The 12,136-nt window shown below is 34.8% G+C and overlaps 1 pseudogene; it reads right to left on the reverse strand.

Moving 5' to 3' along the window:
- Positions 1–246: 246 nt before the first annotated feature.
- On the reverse strand, positions 247–472 carry LOC109679447 (prefoldin subunit 4 pseudogene; annotated as a pseudogene).
- Positions 473–12,136: the final 11,664 nt, after the last annotated feature.

The raw sequence follows: 12,136 nt of genomic DNA on the forward strand, positions 1-12,136 counted from the left end.
ATATGAGATACTCTGTTTTTCCATTTCATTCATGTGCCATACATATTTTAGTTTCCTATTATTGAACATTAAAATTGCTTCCCATTTTTCTCTATTGTCAATGATGTTCCATCAAACATATGTATGGCTTTGTATATCCACAATAATTTTAAGATAAGCTATTATAATGGAATTATTGGGTCAGAATAATTGCTTATTTTTCATTTTAAACAACATTCAAAATATTTCCACAGTATTATACAGTGTTTAACTTTCATCAGCTTCAAGGTTTATATTGTTCTTAATTTTTGCATGTAACTAAATTTCAAATCTGCTACCACCTGTTGCATTGATTAGACTGTGGATTCTAAGGTGTTAATTTTTCTTGCAAATCTGCTTTGCTTTTTCTCACTTACTGTGTTTCTTCTTTACAATGGCTAATGAAAATGTTACCAATTTGATAAGGTGTCATTAAGCTCTCATTAGCCAGCATAATTTATCATCTAAGCATCTTTTAAATCTTGGAGTTCTTTTTTACTTCTTCTTTTTTTTTAATGGCAGTTCAGTGGTTTGAACTTGGAGACTTGCACTCGCTAGGCAGGTGCACTACCACTTGAGCCACACCCCCAGGTGCTTATGCTTCACTGCACCCTGCTTGTTGATTGAGATGGGGGGGTGGGTCGCACTAATGTTTTGCCTGGGCTGGCCTTGAACCATAATCCTCCTAGTCTGCACCTCCTGAATAGCTGGGATTACAGACCTGCGCCACCTCACCTTGCTCTTTTTTACATGTATGTCTTCCTTGAACTCTGAATTCTGCTCATGTTCTATGCAAATTGCCTTATCTTTTTTTATTTTCTAAGGTATCATTGACATCTTTTGTAGTCTCAGTGCCATGTATCCCCAGCATCCTGTGTTCCTGGCTCCCTGTGAGTAAGTCTATATGTCACCCAAGTAGCCAGCACCCTCAGTGCCCTATACACCTAACAATGCTTATTTTTATTATTATTTTTAAATTTTATTTTGTTTTTGAATTAACACATTTTAATAATATGGGGGAACTTCATTTGATAGTTCCATACACGCTTATTTATAGTCTTTGAGACATAGTGTCAAAAGGCCTGAAGAAATGTTCACTGATTTACAAACTTATCAGCAGTGTTGGATTTATCTGGTTCTTTTCCTTGAGAATTCGAAACACTGACACAGAGTCACTTACATGATTGGGGAAGGCACTTGAAATAGAACATAATAGAATGGGCTAGCCCAGCGTTGACTGTATGATGTGGCATAGCCTCAGTGATGGAAGAGGACATCTATGAGACATCAAAGAAAGCTATAAGAATGAAGGAAATAGAGAGAAAAAATCAATAGACAAAGGATGGTGAAATGGCAAAGTGATTTTGGACTAGAGAACACTAAATGGAATTGAGGTGTGAAGTACATTTTGAAAAGAAATCAGATGCAAATTTTCATACTGAGTATTGAGTCCACAGTCCCCATTCCTTCTGTTGGTTCCTAAAACAGTGACCCAAAAGTTAATGATTAGAGATATTCTCTCATGGAAACTGGCCCAAAGCAAAATGCTACACAGGCATAAACATTTCCATGTCTCCTGCTAAGTCAAGTTCCTGATACACTGTGTATTTCACATATACTAACCTCTATATCTCAAATATAGATATTCCAATTAACTAGGTAGTGACACACTATAAAATATGAATGGAGAGCCAATAATTACTACACAGTTAAGCAAAGCCTCTAATATTAAAGAGAGTTCAAAATGAATAATGTGGGAATGTAGCTCAGCCTTAGAGTGCCTGCTTAGCATGTAGGGGTCCCTGGGTTTGATTCTCAACACTAGAAAAACAAGTAAAGAAAGGTAAAGAACTTGGAAGAAATAGAGAGAGAGTGAAATGAGTAGAAGAAAACTTTAAATAACATAGTAATTTATACCTCCTGATAATCAGAAAAAAGTTTCATCACTGAACATGGATACAATGATATTTAAAGAAATAGAAAACAAGGAAGAGCTCTTGCAAATGGAATATGGCATTGGTGATGTGAAAATGTAATGAAGGATTGAAAGATAAATTTGAGAAAATCTGAAATAGAAAAAATGCAAAAAGGGAATAAAGACAAAGAATTAGAAGATCATTACAAGAAGCCAAATATCCAACTAACTGAAGTTCTAAAAGGAGAGTACAGTGAGATTCTAGATAGGGAAATTATGAAGTGTATGATTCAACTTCCTAGAACTGAAGGATGTAACTTTCAGATAAAAAAGCTCATTAAGTACTCAGCACAAAAAATGGAAAAAATTACCCATACCAGACATATCACCATGAAATGACAGAAAACCAAAGCTAAAAATGGAACTTAAACTATTTAATGGAAGTAAAACTAGTCATATATAAGGAAAAGGGACTCAAATGTCATCAAGTTCCTTAATAACATTAAACATAGCAGACAAAGGAGATAATATTCACTTCTGAAATTGGCAGCTGGATAATTAAAATAATCTTCCACAGAGTGCATGTAAAACAAATTGGGTGCAACAGTATACTCATAGTTTTAAAGCATCAAACAACTCAAGAAATTGACAAAACCTGGGCAAAGATGAAGGAAACACAAGAAAGCCCAACATTCAAAGACACTGGCTTTGAGAACATTTTCCAATCTGAAAGAAACAACTGTAAAAAAGACTAGCATTTTGAGTAATATCATGGAATAATGACAAAGGTCAAATTCTAAGGTCTCCTTAGGATGGAGAGAATAAATAAAATCACTACCCACTTGATATCAAGGGGATATAGCCTGAGCATAAAGGTAACCAGAAGTAAACAGACCATGAAGAGCCTTGTGTGGTCTAGACAAACACAAACTTTGAATTTGTATAAAGGTGGAATAGTAATGCTCACAGGCACTTGATATAAATAAAAAGCCCTCTCTGGAGAAGGAAACTATCATTATAGGCTTTATATGATTCCTTTTTGTAAAGTTTAAAGGAAAATGCTAAGAAAACAAATAACTATGAGCAAAAATCAACAGAAACCAGTTGCTGGAAACATACAAAGAATGGTAGAACGCTTAAACCCCTTATGATGCGCTCTTTAGTTGTCCCAATAAAAATTACTTTACATGATGTTGTGGAATAATTTTAAGATGTAATTAAGGTCCCAAATCAGTTGAATTAAAACAGGGTGTGACTGAGAGTGGCTCAGTGGTAGGTCACTTGCCAAGCATGCCTGAATCCTTGGGTTTGATACACAACATCACATGTACATATAAAAAGATAGGGAGATTATACTCCGGACCTAATGTAACCAGGTAAGCATTTAAACTTTTGCTGGGCTATTTCTGATGAAGAGATTTGCAACCTGAGAGGTATTAGACACTAAGGAATCTCTTGTTGGCTTTGAAAATGGATTGAGTCATGTGGTAAGGAATGCAGATATCTGAAAACTGGGACGTCTCTACCCCACCCCCCCAACCCCCAACCCCGCTGACAGTCAGTCCCACAACTGCAAGGAATTTGATTCTGACACACCAAGGTGAACTTGGAAGACCCTCTCAGCTCCAGATGGAAATCCAGCCTGGCAAAAACCTTGATTTCAGCCTTATGAAATACCAAGCAGAGAACACCCAAACTTCCGTAAGGTAGAACTGTGTGCTGATAGTTGCATGTTGACTTAAATGACTAAATTTGTGGCACTTTGCTATGCAATAATAGAAAAATAATAACCAAAAAAGACTAGAGAAATTGGAACTATATGTAATTGAATATCAAATAGTTGTTCTTACTGGACTTAAGGAAATAAAGGACTGGCTTTTAAATAACAGGAAATTATGAAATTTATCACAGACTTCTGCATTCATCCATGCTAGAGTAGTAAAGATTTCACAGTGTATACATACATCAAAAGATTGCATCTTAAACACTAAATATATATATTTGCTTGTCAAGCGTACCTCACTGAAACCAGAAAAAAGAAGGATTGAATTTACTCTCCTAGGTTAAGCAAGCAGCAAGTTGGATAAAATACCTGAACCAGTGATTTTCACATTGGACAACATGCAGCACAGAACTATTATCACACAGATTAGGAAAATAAAGTGAAGTGTTCTCTCCAATTGTCTCAATTTATTGCCTGAAGGTTTTTCCAAGCTACGGGGTAGAAAGACTGAGCACTTAAAATGCTCCAGAGATCTGCAGGGGTGTTCTCTCAAGTCTGTGGATTATTATTTCTGTGCATGCATGAGAGGAAAATACCAGGCACAGAAAATAGAATCACTGTAAAGCACTAGGCTGAACAATTTCCAAAGTTCCCACAGGGCTGAGAATATTATGTGTTCCTGTCGCTGAAAAGTCAACCAAAAATGTTGCCAATCAGCACAAGATCTACCTCTGTTCTTGAGAGAAAAATTCAACCAAGATGCAAAGACTTGCATCTTGATAGTAAAGTTTATTAGGAAAGGAATACACTTTCAATAGACTGAAAGCAGGTCATCTATACAGAGAGAATGAAAATGACAGTTATTTTTACTCTGGCACTAGTTTTAATTGAGATAGAAGGGGCTTGGAAAGATAAGTCTTTCCCCAGGTCACAAGGTAGGGTAGATCTATAAGTTTACAATGTACCTACTATTATTGGATCCACCTGCCTCTTTGAGTCTGACTTACAGCCTCAGTCTCTGTTTTGTTAAGTAATGAACCATTGTTTCAGAAACTGATGTTGACCCATCTTATAGTGAGTGACCCAAAATCAACTTGTGACATCCCATGTCATTTGTGGGCTATTTTGATCCTGACAGGGGTTTTTAAGTGTTTTTTCTCTCAGAGACCTTGAAGAATCCTCCATTTTGTTTCCTTAACATATCCCCATCCCTGTGGCTAACTGCTACCTAACATTCCCACAGAGTAAAAGAACTTCATAATACAAAGCAATGGGTAGAGTTGTTAGAACAGTAGCAGAAGAGACATATTAGCCATGAGTCAAGGACACTCTAAGAAAATGTAAAGGCAAGGATAAGGAAGATCAGATTCATCCAAATTAATTTTAACTGGGTGAAATAACAAAGTCCAAGATCACTTAAAAAGATAAAACAAGTAAAATCTCAACAACATAGAACACAATGTCTAGTATTCCAAGAAAAAAAAATCTACTCATGCAGAAATGAAGGAAAATATGAATTTAAAAGTCTTGAACTATGAAGATCTCAGTTATCTTCCTTTTCAAGGTAGAGGCAAGCAGGGAAATGGGCCTCATCTACAAAATAGAGGAATCATGTCAGCTACCTAGAACAAATGAAGCTAGTTCTAACTTCTAGGGGTAAAGCAATTTCTCTCAGAATTTGAATGGAGTTCTTACATTTTTTCCCTAACATCCAGTTTTACATACAAGAAATACAAAGTATCTTATCCATGTATGAAAATGTCATAATGAAACCCACTCTTTCTTTTCTTGGCAGTACTGGGGTTTAAACTCAGGGCCTCATAATTGCTAGGCAGGTGCTCTACCACTTGAGCCATTCTGCCCAGCCTTTTTTTTGTGTTGGGGACTTTTGAGATAGAGTCTCACTTTTTGCCTGGGCTGGTTTCATATCATAAGCTTCCTGATCACTACCTCCTGAATAGCTAGGATTATAGGCATGGGTCACTGGCACATGACTGAAACCCACTCTTTTATACAATTAATATACTTTAATAAAAATGAAGTCTGATGCTACTCCAATATTTATTTATTTGTAGATGAACTGCCTTCCTTCCCCCACTGGAGTTTTTAGAGTATTTCCTTCATACTTCATTTTATATAATTTTATGAAAATATAACTTTATATGAGACTTGAAACACTTATTCTAGTGAGCCCTCTAATATTCTTTTCATATGACAATTCATATCTTTCTGCCCCACGAAAAGATTTATTTTGTTATTTCTTCAATAATTTATTGCCCTCAACTTCCTCTATTATTCCTTTTAGAACTCTTGTTAATCAGATAGTGACGTATTTGATCTATCCATTATGTCACTGGTTTTTTCCCCCCTGTATTTTGGAACATTGCTTCAGCTTTTTCTTCCATTTGTTATTTTGAATTTCTTTTTAAAAATAATCTCATTTTAATCCCTACAAACTATTAATTATTGCTTATTTTTTCACAAGAACCTTTTATTGATGACACAAATTTCTGAAATCTGCCTAAGGGCACTAATTTAAAATATTTTATTTTCTTTAAATTTACCTTCCATCTCTGAAATATTTTTGACTTCCAGAGTTAGTAGTTTTGTTTAACTTTATACTTTTCTTTGTGAGGGATTAAAAATTATATTACTTTATAAAGCAAATTCAAAAGAATAGATGGAAGAAAAAGTGAATTGATGCTGTGTCCTCATCAGTTCGGTGTCAAAGACGTGTAACATGAATCAAATCATAGTGAAATATGTGACAAACCTAACTTTAAAACTCCTGCCCTTCATTTTCAAAGGAAGCCAATTCACAAAATACACATAAAGTTAAAGAAAATTTTGTAGAGCAATATAAACTAGGAAACATGACAGGTAATTGAAACACCTGATTTAAATTCTGTATTTTACTACTTTGAGGGGACTTTGGTGGAATTAAATAAAGTATTTGATATAGATGATAATTTCATTGTTAATTTGCTGATTTTAATGGTTTAATGTGGTTGCTTGAGGGATGTTCTTGTAGGAGATATAATATCTAAGATGTTTGGAGGTGATACCTCCAAAACGATGTCACCCAACTGTTTCAATTAGATAGGGAAAGATATGTTTAATGTGTGCTTAAACTTAAAAATGGATTTAAACTTAAAAATAAGTTTACAATAAACAGTAAGTAAAGGAATTCAAATTAAGTGCAAAAATATTTTATTAAATCAACATAGGGAAAAGATTTTATCAAATCGAGGCAGGAAAGAGGAAAAGATCTACAAACAGAAAATGGATGAGATTAGGAAATCAACAACAAATCAGTAATTCTGAATGCAATTATGTCAGTAACTGCATTAAGTGTAAACATACCAAACCTCAAACAGGATGGCAGAGGTTGCCATCCAAGGTGAAACAAACAAATGAAATAATGAGATGCACCTATATGGTGTCCATATAGGTGAACTTGAAATGAGCATTCATATGTAGGTAGAAAGAGAAATGAGGTAAGAATACAGAATATAAACAATAAGCATAAGAAATCTGGAGTGACTCTACAAATAATAGCTAAAATACAATTCAGCACAACTAGTATTATTGGAGAAAAGGGCATTTTTTGACATACTGGGGATTGAACCTAGGGCCCCACAAATTGCTAGGCAAACACTCTACTATTTGAGAGATACCCCCAGTCTTTGTGTTTTTATTTTATTTTTGAGATAGGATCCCCCTAACTTTGCCCAGGCTGGCCTCAAACTTGTGATCTTCCTGCCTTTGGCTCTTGAGAGCAGGAATTATAGGAATGTACTACCATGGCCAACTAAGAAGGGCATTTCTTTTTTTTTTTTAAACTTTTTAAAAATTAGGATAACTTTGTTGTAGAGGGGGAATTCATTGTTACAATTCCAAATAAGTTTATATTGTACATTGGTTAGATGCCCTCACCATAATCTCCCCCTTGATCCTTTCCCTGGCCCACTTCAAGCAATTGCAAGAAGTTTCAATGTTCTATTTCATATAGGTATATGAAGTCCATCCACCATATACCTTCACCTTAATCTCTTTCATTCACCCTCCCCCTCCCACCAGTACCACTACACACACTGTATCAATTTTTACAGTCCTGTCTTTCATTATTAATTTCTAAGTCAATGTTCAAAGGGGTTTCTCAATGTATCTCCCTTGTGAGTATACTTTACTTTGGTCTGTTCAACCAGACAGATTTCTTTTTTTTTTTATGACTCCAAAATTGTTCTATTTATTTGATACTTTTATGTAATTGAACTTTAAATTTGTCATCTTTAATATCTTGATCTATAAAATGATTTAATTTTACCTACTGTATTTGAAATCTTTGCTTATGTAAGTTTACTTATATAAATATTTTTGTTGCCCATTACTGTGTTTTGGCAATACTGTACAACCAGACAGATTTCTTAATGACAGTCAACATCAATATATCAGGAGGCCATAAGAATTTTATCTAAGCATATGCCTAAAATACATCTAAAATCAATGAAAATAAGGATTATATTGAAGACTGAAAAAGATAAACCTACAAATGGAATAAGAGGTTTTTTGTGTAATTCCCTTGTCTCAGCAACTGATAGTACAACTATACAAAAAAATAAGTAAGTACACAGACTATTCAAAGAACACTATGAAACCTCCTTGATCCAATGGAATTTACAGAATACAACACCAAGTAACTGCAGAATATTTATTATTTTTGTCTAACTATGGAATGTACACCAAGATAGAACACACACAGGGACATTTATCAAGTCTCAATACATTGCAAATTTTGGAATCATACAGAGAATATTTCTGACCACAGTGGAATTTTATTAGGCATCAAGTACAATAAGATAGTTTCTAAATGTTCCAATTACTTGGAAGTGAAGCAATATATTTCTAAATAACTCGTGGTTAAAATAAACCAAAGAGAAAGATAGAAAAATGTTTCAAATGAAAGAAAGTGAAACCACAACATAGAAAACTTTGTGATATACAGGCAAAGCATGCTTCAAATGCTTGTATTATAGAAAGAGTAAAAAAAACATTAAGTTTCTGTCTTATAGCACTGGACAAATAGTCCTAAGTTGAACCCAAGTATAATGAAAGGAAATTATAAAAAGCAGATATCAAATCAGAAAAAATACCAGCAATAGAAAAATAGACTAAGTGATATGTTGATGTTTGAAGATGCTAATAAAATTTATAAAGGCCTAGAAAGAAAAAAAGTGAAAAAACTCCCAAATAACCAATATCAGGAATGAATGAGACACTCCCATAAATTTTATAGATATCAAAAAGGATAGCTTATGCCAATAAAAGACATAAGTACAGCTGAAACATGATTCTTTAAAGGCATGGTGATACTGTTCCACCTGACTTTCCCACTCTCAGATAACTCTCTATGGGCTTCCCAACATGGGCTCATAAATATTCAGCCACCAAAATTCACCCCATATGTCAGAGCAAACAAAGAGTCCAGAAACTCTCCTTACAAGAGTCATAAGTGACCACTAGTTGTGGGCTATTGCATGGACTCTAAGGTCTGGTGTACAGCCATATAGAAATGGCTACCCTGACATTTTCTGCATCTACTGTGACCTCTTTCTACCTTTAATGAATTCCTCTGTTGTGTAAGTAGAGTGTGCAAAAGACTATGTTTTATGCTGTGAGTGACAGCTACAACTCAAGCAGTTTTAAAAACTAGACAACTATTTAACCAACATGTCACATCTAAGTATAATGATTAATTTTGTGGCATTAGCCATCATAGAAGCATTCACTGTAAGCCAAAGAACAGTATAATATGAGAAATCAATGTTCTAGATAAGCAGAGTTCATTTTAGGGTTAGATGATAATGGCAGTGTGCATGGTATAATGCTATCAGCTGCCTGTTGGTGGGGCGAGGCCTGCTTGCCAGTTCAAATGAAGAAAGTAAGAGTTGAGTTTGGCTGATGATATTAAAACTTAATGTCTCTTTGTAACAAGTCACAATTTCATAGCATGAACATTTTGCCAATTAAATTTCTACACATATGATTTTAATAATCATTATGTGGAAATAAAGGATTACTGGAAATTGTTCAATCACATATTCCAAAGAATTATAAACCCAAACCCAATACTATTTTTTTCATTCTCAGGCCATTTCTGTTCAGCAGGGAAAAATGAATTGGGTTAATGGTGGAAAGAAGCACACACACGTAACACACACACACACACAAAGAAAGGGAGAGGGGGAAGAAGAGAAGAGAAGAGAACTGGCAGCATGGAACCAAGAGAAGTATTTAGTACTCTATTCTAACTCTAACTTCCCCTTCATATCACTCTTTCATCTCTCCAAAAGTTTCAGCAGGGCGTGGTTTTTTACACCCACTAACCCAAGTATGCAGCAATTATGTGAAAAGCACATTTAGTCCTATGTTAAGAAAGCATGCCTAAATATCTGGTATATATGGATGATCACATGGCCAGTAAGTGGTGAACTGTGATCTCAAACACAGGCCTTTTGAAGTCCATTGTACAAGTCACCTGTGCAGGCTCTTATCAAATCTATATGAAAAGGCCAAGACACAGCAAAGGATAGCCCTTAAGTATTATATGAACAAGCAAAACCTCAATGTTGATACTCATAGGGCAGGATGAATAGTTACCATTTATAAAAAAATTAACATCATATTTCTAAATATACAAGGTGACAACTATTTCATTTAATACAGTTGAATAAAACTGTTTATAAGCATTGTATTTTCTTTGAGTCCATCACTGAAGACAGAATTTACAGAGAATATGCTTATACTTTTCAAAATACTTATTCAATCACTCATAATTCTATAATACTCTTATTAAATATAAGACTCATTGGTGATTTGAGAATGTTACTCATAATTGTGTTTATAATGAAATACACTAATATGTAAATCCGTCCATTAATATTTACTAACCATTAAACACTCCTTGCATTGCATGCTTTAGGCCAAATATTAACTTATATATAATATTGCTATTTACCAGTGTCCACAACAGCGGACAGAAACATATATCCCAACAATGGAAAATTGGGTAAAGAAAATGTGATACATATACGTCATGGATATTATTCAGCCATAAAGAAGAATGAAATTATGTCATTTGCCAGAAAATGGATAGAATTGGAGATCATTATGTTAAGCAAGATAAGCCAAGTTCAGAAAGACAAATATTACATGCAGAATCTAGACCTTAAAATATAATAATAATCCAACATGATTTTGGGGGAGACTGTTAAGGGAGGGATGAACCTGTGGGTGGGAGGAAGGGGGAAAAGGAAAAAGTGATGGAGGGATGAAGATTATAGAAGTACATTTTATATGTAGATAGATAAATAGATGATAGATGATAGATAGATAGATATGGAACTAGCACAATGAAACTCACCAAAAACTGTTAAAAAGAAAGGGGGAAGGGAGAGTGGTTAAGAAAGAATAGTATAGATGGGGTGAATTTGATCAAAGTACATCATCTACATATTTTAAATATCGCAATGAAACACCTTAGTGCAATTAATTTATGCTTATAAAAATTAAAATTAAAAAAGATTCATTCCACAGGAAGAACCACAGCACTATGTAGCTAATAATCCCCACTTCAAGTCTTTTTAGAATGTGATAGGGATTAAATGATAATGAAATCAACATGAGCATAATTCCTTTCTTTCATATTTGTTTAGTTTTTTCTTCATCATACTTCAATATTCTCTTAAAAGCTACATTAATTTCATGCAATCCTTTATGCAACACTCTACACCCCATTTTATCATGTCAACTTTAGACCTTATACATTACCTATCACAAATGAGACCTCCTGAACCTCAGGTCACAGTCTTCAGCTCCACCCTAACTGTTATCATCATTTGGGAATTCAACATGCCTAGGAGACCCCAGCCAAATTTCGGATCTCAGAGCTAATGAGTCCTGAAATATCACCTTTAGAATCTGCTCCTCTACCAAACCACTGAGTCATACACTAGACACTGACCTTCTGTCCTTCCAAACCTCCATGGGATTTCTCCTCTTGAATGTTTCACAATCACTTTCAAGTGAAAATGTCTAGAATTGATAGGACCTGGGAGTACACTCATGGATTTAATCTGTTTGCTAGCATGTGCTGATGTCAACAGCCTGGGTTACCTTTGGCTAGCTTTGGTATAGCAACTTGACAAGATTGTGTGAACTCACTCCAGAGTCTAAGACCCAGACCTCAGCAGTTCATCCTACATCAAAACAATTCATTAACCTGAGAGATGATGCCATCCCCCAAGTGGATGGTTGTCGTTCACAACTCTCTCCATATATCTTGGGATAATGCATACCCTACAGTTGTGAGCCTCATTGCCCACCAACTCTAGGATGTTGGCCATTAAATATCCAAGAATGGCAGCAAGGAAAACCAGATGTATAGGCTCAGCACAAGACAAAGCGATTCTTCTATAGGA

Source organism: Castor canadensis, chromosome X (assembly GCF_047511655.1).
Source record: "Castor canadensis chromosome X, mCasCan1.hap1v2, whole genome shotgun sequence".
Taxonomy (NCBI): domain Eukaryota; kingdom Metazoa; phylum Chordata; class Mammalia; order Rodentia; family Castoridae; genus Castor; species Castor canadensis.